The sequence below is a fragment of the Myzus persicae genome, unplaced genomic scaffold, assembly GCF_001856785.1.
Source record: "Myzus persicae strain clone G006 unplaced genomic scaffold, MPER_G0061.0, whole genome shotgun sequence".
Lineage (NCBI taxonomy): Eukaryota > Metazoa > Arthropoda > Insecta > Hemiptera > Aphididae > Myzus > Myzus persicae.
The window spans coordinates 4,178-13,423 of NW_019104297.1; the positions used below are offsets into that span (position 1 = coordinate 4,178).

General features: G+C 31.2%; 1 long non-coding RNA gene across 1 annotated transcript; it reads left to right on the forward strand.

Annotated features, from left to right (window-relative positions):
• Positions 1 to 1,326: 1,326 nt before the first annotated feature.
• On the forward strand, positions 1,327 to 2,656 carry LOC111040972. Its single transcript, XR_002605264.1, has 3 exons — positions 1,327 to 1,377; positions 1,531 to 1,931; positions 2,593 to 2,656. It is a non-coding gene; the product is annotated as an uncharacterized LOC111040972 (long non-coding RNA).
• The last annotated feature ends 6,590 nt before the right edge of the window (positions 2,657 to 9,246 follow it).

The following is a 9,246-nucleotide window of genomic DNA, read 5'->3' on the forward strand; positions in this document are numbered from 1 at the left end:
AAATATTAATATTTTATGCACCTTAAAAATACGAAACATTATAATCGTATTATGTAGATACATGCAATATTATGTATACAAGAAAGCGATTCCAACGATTTTCTGTTCGAAACATAAGTCTAATATTAATCATACAAATTATCCAAAAAAAATGTTTAACGGGAAATTACTATCATGATAGCAGTAGTTAATGGGGAGTATTTCTCGCATCGTTTATTTTAATAGTTAACAACTAAGTGGTATCATTTTATTCAGAATACAAAAAGCCAATACCTTAAAAAATATCAATACGTACACGAAATACCAAAAACTACCTAGAATTTTTATAAAATTAAAAAAACCAAAATTATTTTGAAAAATGAATGTAAATGTTATGGGTAATGTTAAATTCGGATAATGTCGACATTAGCCATCCGTGTTGGCTTATGTGTAATTTTTCGTTTATAAACTTGAAATATCAACATTATCCGGATAATGTTAACCTTAGCCAGTCAATTTTGGATAATGTTAAAAGTTATGAGCTAAATAGGCTATATAGAGGTTTTTTAGCATTCTATGGTGGTGAGCAACTTTTTTGGTGTCAAGGACCAAAAAATAAAAAATAAAATTTACGGGCCTATATATCACACTTCATTATATTAGTACAATCTAAATTTTAAAAGTTATATCAAATTTAATTTATTTAAGTTTCATCACTGCTTGGTATAATTAAACTTGGTATATATTAACACAGTTTTAATAATAACACATAATAATAATAAAAAAAATTAAAAATATGAAAATACTAATAAATTAATATGATTTTTAAATTTAGATAAATTGTAATCGCAGGCTTAAAATCGCAACACAGGCCGCGGGTTGCTGACCCCAGCTAATAATATCTTATCTTAACTTATAAGTAATAACTGAGTTAGTCAGTTATGTATCTTACCGATAAAATAAACAATATATATGAACTTAATATTTATCTTATTTCATCTTTATACCTATGCGACGTCGCGCTTCGATCTGTTGTTAGTCTGTTTCAGTTTTTACGTGTGACAGTAAGTAAGGATGCATGATGCAATTTTATAGTTGTTAAGACATTATCCATAAGTCCTTGGCTAATGTCATATTAACCGGTTAATGTTAACATTAGCCAGCATTTAATAATATTCATGGCGGGTAATGATAACAGTTGGCTAATGTTGACATTAGCCGGATAATGTCGACATTATCCAAATGTTAACATTACCCGTGACATAAATATAGTTATACATTTTTTGAATTATCCAGCTCATAATTGGATTTAACTAATGGTTTTTACTTTTTATTGCTTCTTTGCAGCGCATTTCCAATTTGCAGCCCGTCACTTCGATGCGGACAAAATAATAATACGTAAGTACGAATTTCGATTACCCGCGTGCCCATGCGACAACATCGCGAATGTATAGCAAAATAATTATTTTTTGTTTCTGGCTGAAATCTCTCGTAACAACGAAACGATAAACACTCGTCGAATGACACTGTATAAATAAAACAACGAATTAGATTATCTTATTCGGTGTCTCCCGAGCGATCATACGGAACGACGACATTTGGTGTATTGTATCGATCTCACACGATAGACAGACACGGGAGATTTCCGGAATTTCGAAAGACTTCCGACAAAAGGTAAGTGAAGTGCATTTAATATAGCGATTTGTTTTGCGCGTCTTTAGTACAGGTAAACTACACGGATTTTCGACGGTGGCACTGAGGCAGTCAATCCGAACAATAATTTTACGTAAGTATAGCAGGTAGGGTTGTTCGTCGGCAGAGAAGATGTTTTGTCCAAAATATGAATATGTCACGTTCGATCAACTCCTTATCGGTGGGCCTGTGTACTCCGTCACGGTATCGCATAATATCAATTTCGGAAAGCCAAACGACGGAAGCCCAAACGATATTCGGTAAATAATAAACAATTTTCAAACAAAAACCAATGACGCCTTATAATATTAAACCAACACCAACACAAAGGTGGAAAAGTTAATGAAAATGATTAACTCAAGTTGATTGAACACAACATTTTTAAGTCAGAAGTTAATAGTTACCAAATAATAAATTTAATTTACAAAGGATAAGATATTTTTTCAACTACTTTTCGTGTGTATACGGATACAAAAAAAAACATTGTTTGAAGTCAATACATTCATCGCTCCGATCTAACTGCAGACTCTTAAAACGTATAATATATAAAAAGAAAATTTGCATCTAGAACCTGTGGAAGTATAAAAAAAATGTCATATTGTCTTACTCTTAATGTACCCTATTCTCAATGTTTGTACACTTATAAACATACGCAATCATAAATTCCCACTAGTTGCTTTAAAAGCAGAGTTGAGAATAATAAAAAAAAAAACCATTTAAACCAAAAATTTCAAAACATTTTTTGTTTGAATCAACTATAAAAAGTATAGATATATCAACAGAAAATTAAACTAGTTTAATGCAGTTAAATGAGTTCTTATAAATTAATTAGAAAATGTACCAATTATTTGAGTTGAAAAAAAATCACTCTAGGCAATTCCCATTTTTGCACGTGTATTATCGTTTGTTTTTCGTACATAGGTCCGGAGTGATCGTCCCACTGCGATTTGATTCCAGCCGATTGAGACGCAAGCCCGCAGTGTATGGTTGGAAGTCCTTTGGGCTTCCGGTAAATTACTTATTTTCACCACTGTTTCAATTTACATACGAGTAAATGATTTTTTTTTGTTTTTGTTTTATGCGGTGTGAACTTGGCGAAGTACCACTGACACCGCAGTGGTCGTGGATGACTGCGACGACGACGACGACGTAAAAACCCTGAAAACGGCTGAAACCGTATTACCATTCGACTAAGACGATATACCTAATATACACGATAAACAAAAATAAACTGTTTTTGTGAATATTATATTTCTTATGCAAAGTCAGATATAACTTTATTTTTTTAAGTTTAAGGCTTCAACTGCAGCGTGCATGGTTATTAGCCGGTTTTTACTGTAGAGGGGGGGGGGCACTGTTGGTTTGGAACACGTGTGAGAATTAGTAATAGGTGTAACCTACTATAGAATAATGTACATTATATTTTGCTCCGTCGTATTAATCGAGCATTAATGTTTCGGCGGGCAAACCATGATTTTGCTCATTAATTTATGTGCAAAAAAAAAATGTTTATATACATATATTACGCACACAATAATAATTAGGCATATCGCGTATTTACCATAATATAATTCACTTAAACACACACGTAAATTATATTTCCCACGGTTCTTGTAATAATTCGTTCTTATAGGTAGGTACAACTTTCCGAACCGCACTTGACGGTAATATAACACGTACCTACCTACCTATAACATTATTTAATGATTGGTCAAATAACAACGATCGCGTGTTGGGCTCATAAATAGCCTAGTGTGCTCGGGATTGGTTATGATATCGCGAAAAATGTATCTCTAGAGAACTGTGCGTCCAATATATATGCTAATCGGACGAACCGAATACCTGTAATTTCGTAACCGTATTATTTATATTTTATTATTTTTTTTTTTTTTCGCTTTTCGTTCAACCTCGTTTCGGCCAAAGGTCTGTACGTAATATTGTATATAAAATAATATTATGAATTCATAGCGTGACATCTAAGTGTATGTGGTTTCCTACCCTTTTGGCGGTACACAATATCGGGACTGTACAATACTGCGGTCTGACACGGAACCTCGCGACCCTCTCTTTTCCCACCATCATCGAACATCTCATGTGCATCCGAACGTATTAAACGAAAATGTTTACAAATTTTAATTAAAACTGTTATTAAAAACTGAACTTTTGTACTCTGTGTTCAAAAACATATAATATTATAGGTAGGTTTATACCTATTTATGTCCAAAGTATACATATTACACGTAATTGCATATAAATCAGATATCAAAACCAAGAGTTATTATAATATGTTATTATTATTAATCACATTTGCCGGTGTTAGGCGTCACGTTAAGTTGTATTATTTCATATTTGAATATCGTAAGAAATGATTACAACTTCAAATTATTAAAACATATTTTATATTATCAGCAGTAAAAACTAGGACTTAATTTTAGTTTGTTAATAACACGAGTAATTGCTATAGTCATACATGCTGTATATAATTATAGTATTATTATTCGTATGTATCAACTGTCATTTAAATTCAATTTATTCGAAATAAATATACACAAAGTAGGCACATACATATAGGTATATCGACAAGACGACAAATGTCCCCTCATTGGCCTCCGACCTCTCCAATACATTATTATGCACATACGATTTGTGATTTTATGACAGTATATCATAAACATAATTTAGACTTTTTGAACTCTACAAATTATATCCTGCTACGTAAATTATGGATAAATAACTTCCCTACAATTTTCACTTATTCACTTTATTTAGAATAACTTAGTATTCGATATTGCCTCTTATAGACTCAAACATATGCTCGAAAATTAGAATATTAATTTAACTCGAAATTGAGTATAAAATTGTAAAAATATTTTCATACTGCCAAAAAAAAAAATCAAATCATATTTTTGTTATATTTCTTTTATCTAGCCCTCTATGTTATCCAAATTCTAACCATACCACATTAAAATTTATTCAAGACTAAAAAAATAATAAGTTGAAGTATATTACAAAATAAATAGTTTTCTGGCGTCAATCGAATAGCCGGGAATTTGTAAATTCAGTCTACTAACACAGAACAGATAAAACACAATATATTACAACACATTATAATATTAAAGAGGTACATAGATGAATACCTAATCAAAGTAGTTAAAGGAATTATTAATCGGTGGCTGAAAACAGACATAAATATAACATAGTTGTTAACTTTAGATTTTTGAATGTAAAACATTTGGGATGAAATTATAAAAAAATAAAACATATTATGATGAATAATTTGCATACAGATATATTTATAAAATTAGAAAAATATCGCGCTATAATATAATATAACTATACTTATTTCAGAAAATAAGTAACTTGAACTTTTTTTTTAATATTTAAAAAAGTTCCATACTTCCATCGAATCCACTGTGTTTGTATGTATTTTTAATTTAAATTTATGGATTTATAATACTATAAGATACCTCTATGATATATTAACAAAACTTCATTGGGTTAAGTTCCTGTAATATATAAAGTAATATTGTTATTGACTATTATTACGTTCAGTGTATACATAATTTTTTTGTAAATAACAAAAAGTTACAAAGATGTTTAGAGTGAAAAATTATTATAAAATAACATTCATAACAATTTTTAACATACCTACTGTTAAGGTTCATTACCTACCTATTTTAAATGCTCTATGGTTTGATTTCAGACGAAAAGTTCACAAATACTTATATACCTATGGCCATGAATTACGATGTTGGAAAATAGAATAATATAGGTACAACAAATGCATTTGCAAATATAATCGACCTGATTGAATGCACTTTTTGTGCGGGCCCAAGAAAATTGTTTTCGAATATGAAAAATAAATATTCCGACTAAAACGTATAACGTTGGTTTGTGAGTTATTGTGCCTATTTATAATTAAGATATAAAAACTTCATGGCGATATTATTAATTACCGTCGGGGTCGCGTTTTTTGGAGCGCGAGCGGCGATATTGTTTCCTGAATACACCATTAAGGAGGTGGGTTCGTGTCCGAAAATAATGTTCACTGACGTGATTATGTAAAATAAATGACATACGAAAAATGAAATTAAGGCCAATAAAAATCATAATCGCCTGCTAATAATTCCGGTCTTTCCGGACAGTAATAATTGAGTGGACGCTTTAATGAGTCACGCTATATCCGCAAAGAAAAGCGTCTCCTATAGTCTTATCATATGCGAAACATCGGCGCGTATGATTCATGGACAAATTATGCTAATAGGTACGCCTGGGGATAATATTTTTATTTTTATTTTTTTTACTTTCCACTTGTTTTTGGTTTTTTCTTGTTGTTTTTATTCCCAGCAACGTCGTCCACCCCCCGATTGTATCGTACATAAATACGCGGCACTACAACGCCGGCCACTGGCTAATGACAAACTCTCACACACATCACGTGCAGCCATGATTGTTATTATTTTTATTATTATTATTATTATTATTATTATTATTCGTATATATGTAGGTAGGTGCAGGGAGCGTTTAACGACAAACCCATATTATATTGACAAACATTTCTGGGGTTGAACCCCATGCTGCTGGTTTTCGCGATTATTAAGACGATAAAGTCTTTTCACGTCATAGACCATATAATTTACTAAAATAAATAATATAATAATTCGTATACACGTTTTAAACGTCCACACTTTTGACTGTCGTGTTGTCTCTGCAAAAGTTGTTGCATCAACTTTATCACTCGTCGTGTTGAGCCGTTCATTGAAAAATCATTATACTATTTTTTATCCCTATTTTATACTTTTACGAATCCCGCAAATCTCATTTTTCAAACTTCACTAAATAAACTTTTTTTATAAACGTAATTGATTCCAAAGGATTTGTTTCCACCCTATTCACATATTATATTATTATAAAGAAAAATTATAAATGTGTGAGTTAATTTCGATTGTTTAAAAATAGTATATATATAATATTAAAAGACCCAAATCACCGTAGATTATAGTACAGCTAGTGTACTAACTTGTTTACTTTTACTATTGTTTTTACGAACGAAACGACATATTTTTCTGACCGTTTACAGTTCAACGGAAAGAGCTCTTCGGACACCGCGTGTAAGCAATTGTCCGAAGTTGGAAGAAATAAAATTGCTAGTAAAACACATTTGCGCTGGTGAAGTCTAAAGACAATTAACCGAAACAAAAGTAGTATTTCTTAGCCACCAACCTCTTTTTCTTTCCCCTCCGAGTTTTGCTTTCAAAAGTCCATGTGCCAAACATAAATACAGTTTTTGGCGCGTGATCGGAAAGTTTGATGGCAGTGAAACAGAATGGTCTCGTCCCTCGAATTTCAACGGCTTCATTATAAAATGTTCTCAAAGAAACTAATTAACTTTTACGACTGTTGAACATTTCATGACAGCTGTGGCCATTTTGGGATTTCTTTGCGAAATTATTTTTTCCTTCGTATTGCCGTAATTGCTTTCCACTCTGTCCTCAATTCAATCAATAATTCAATTCAATGCTGTAAAATATATTTGAAAGATGTATAACGCCTATTAAACATTGTAAATAATACCTACCTGTAAATATAAATACATAGGCTTCTAAATATTAGTTTAAAATCAAACTAATTATAATAATATTTTTAACATAATATTAACATTATTATTATTTTCAATATTATATTGAAATTAAATACTAACAATTTAAAACATTGAAATAAAAAAAACTCTTAGTTAGAACTGCGGATAAGACATCACTGAGTAAATTGCTGTAGCCTTGAGATTCAATAACTTATATTTATTTAAACATATTTAAAATACGTAATTGAATTTCAATTTTTGCAATAAATACTTGAAACGTTTCATTCTTGTTAAAATCGAACAATCAAGTTTAAATAACACATACATTTGTCCATTTTCTTTCATTTATCGAGTTTCTTCTGAAATTTACTACGCATTTCCAAAATCACATTGACATAAAATATTTACATCAATACTCACAAATTTTGTGCGACGTAATTTAATACAATCACAGAACTATCGGTTGATAATTTTGGTGCAGTGTCAATTTTCAATTTATAAATTTCTATTCAAGTTATTATGTGCGGGTACCTAGTGTATTGTTACTTGTTAGTACCTAAATCAAATGATTCGGCTATTTTATAAGAACACTCTGAAGTGTAGCTTATATAATTAGTAAATACATATAATTAGTCATTGTGAACGGTGGAGACGTTTAGTTATTGTCACTCATCAGAATGTATAGTAAACAGTAGTCACTAAAAAGTTTTTGGTTGCTGTTTTTTTATATATAATATGTACATATATAATATATTAAACCTAGAAGGCTAGAAATGATAGCGATCCAAAACATGAATTTGTTTTCAGAAATAATGTTTTATGATTGTATTCATTTCGTATTGATACCATCAAGTTAGAACATCATTAAGGGTTAGGATTACCGAAAAGCATAGTTCCCCCTCAGTGGTTACGGAGCGCACATGCAAAAAAAAAGTTAGAACATCAAGCAAATATTTAAAAACATAAGGTTAGCTCATTATAGTTGTACACTGATACTACGTTTTTATATTCACAAAATTACACACTTAACGTCAATAAATAACAATAATTAATATTTATTCTCAAATATCAATTTAATTATAATCGTCAGTATTGTATCATATTATTATGTTGTAAGACACGGCACTGGACAGGCAACAACATATAACCAATAATCGCTCATAGAATATTATTACGTTGTAAACAATTTCACATTTTCTTTTGAATTCCAACGAGATATAGCAAATATAATAAGCGATATCGCACTAAGAGAAAAAAACCATTGAACTGTGTGAACGGGGCTTAAAGAAATAACTAAAGTAATTTTTATGTAAACCAAACGAAAGTTATCGTCGTCAAAACCGATAATACATTAATACCTACTTATGGCTTATTCTTTCATAATATCAATTCTTGACCGTTTGATTGGTCGTGCGCCTGTACGTACGTATGTATCGTTTACGGACAAGGGGCACACGACCTGAGCACATAATGTGCGTCGCATATTGCAAAAAAAAAAAAAAATACGTGAATGATATGTAATATATCCCCTCGAAAAGAACCACCACCGTATTCGAGTGGACGCCGTAGCTGCAGAGAGGTCTCCATTGTGGTCGTTGTCGCGGGGCTAAGTTTACCAGCAATTATATTATAATATATTATTATGTATATGTATAACATTATTTTATACATACGGGGACGCTGAAGTCTCTCTGCTAAACGGATCGTTTTAAAGCGATAATAATTATTTCTATGAATAGGACGTTATGAATGATCAATCGAGGTCGGAGGCTGCAGACAAAAACCGATTTTGGAGTGGGGTGTGCGCGTTCTAATGACACCCGTTTTAACTACATAATGTGTACAGAGTGCTCTTAGAGTGTTTTTTATTTGTGATTTCTAAAGCACGCGACTATTTTTTTGCACTCCCAGCTTTCTAAATACCATACAGATGAAGTAATCGAAGGGGCATTATTGCATGTATATACATACGTACGTACTCAATCCAAAAATCA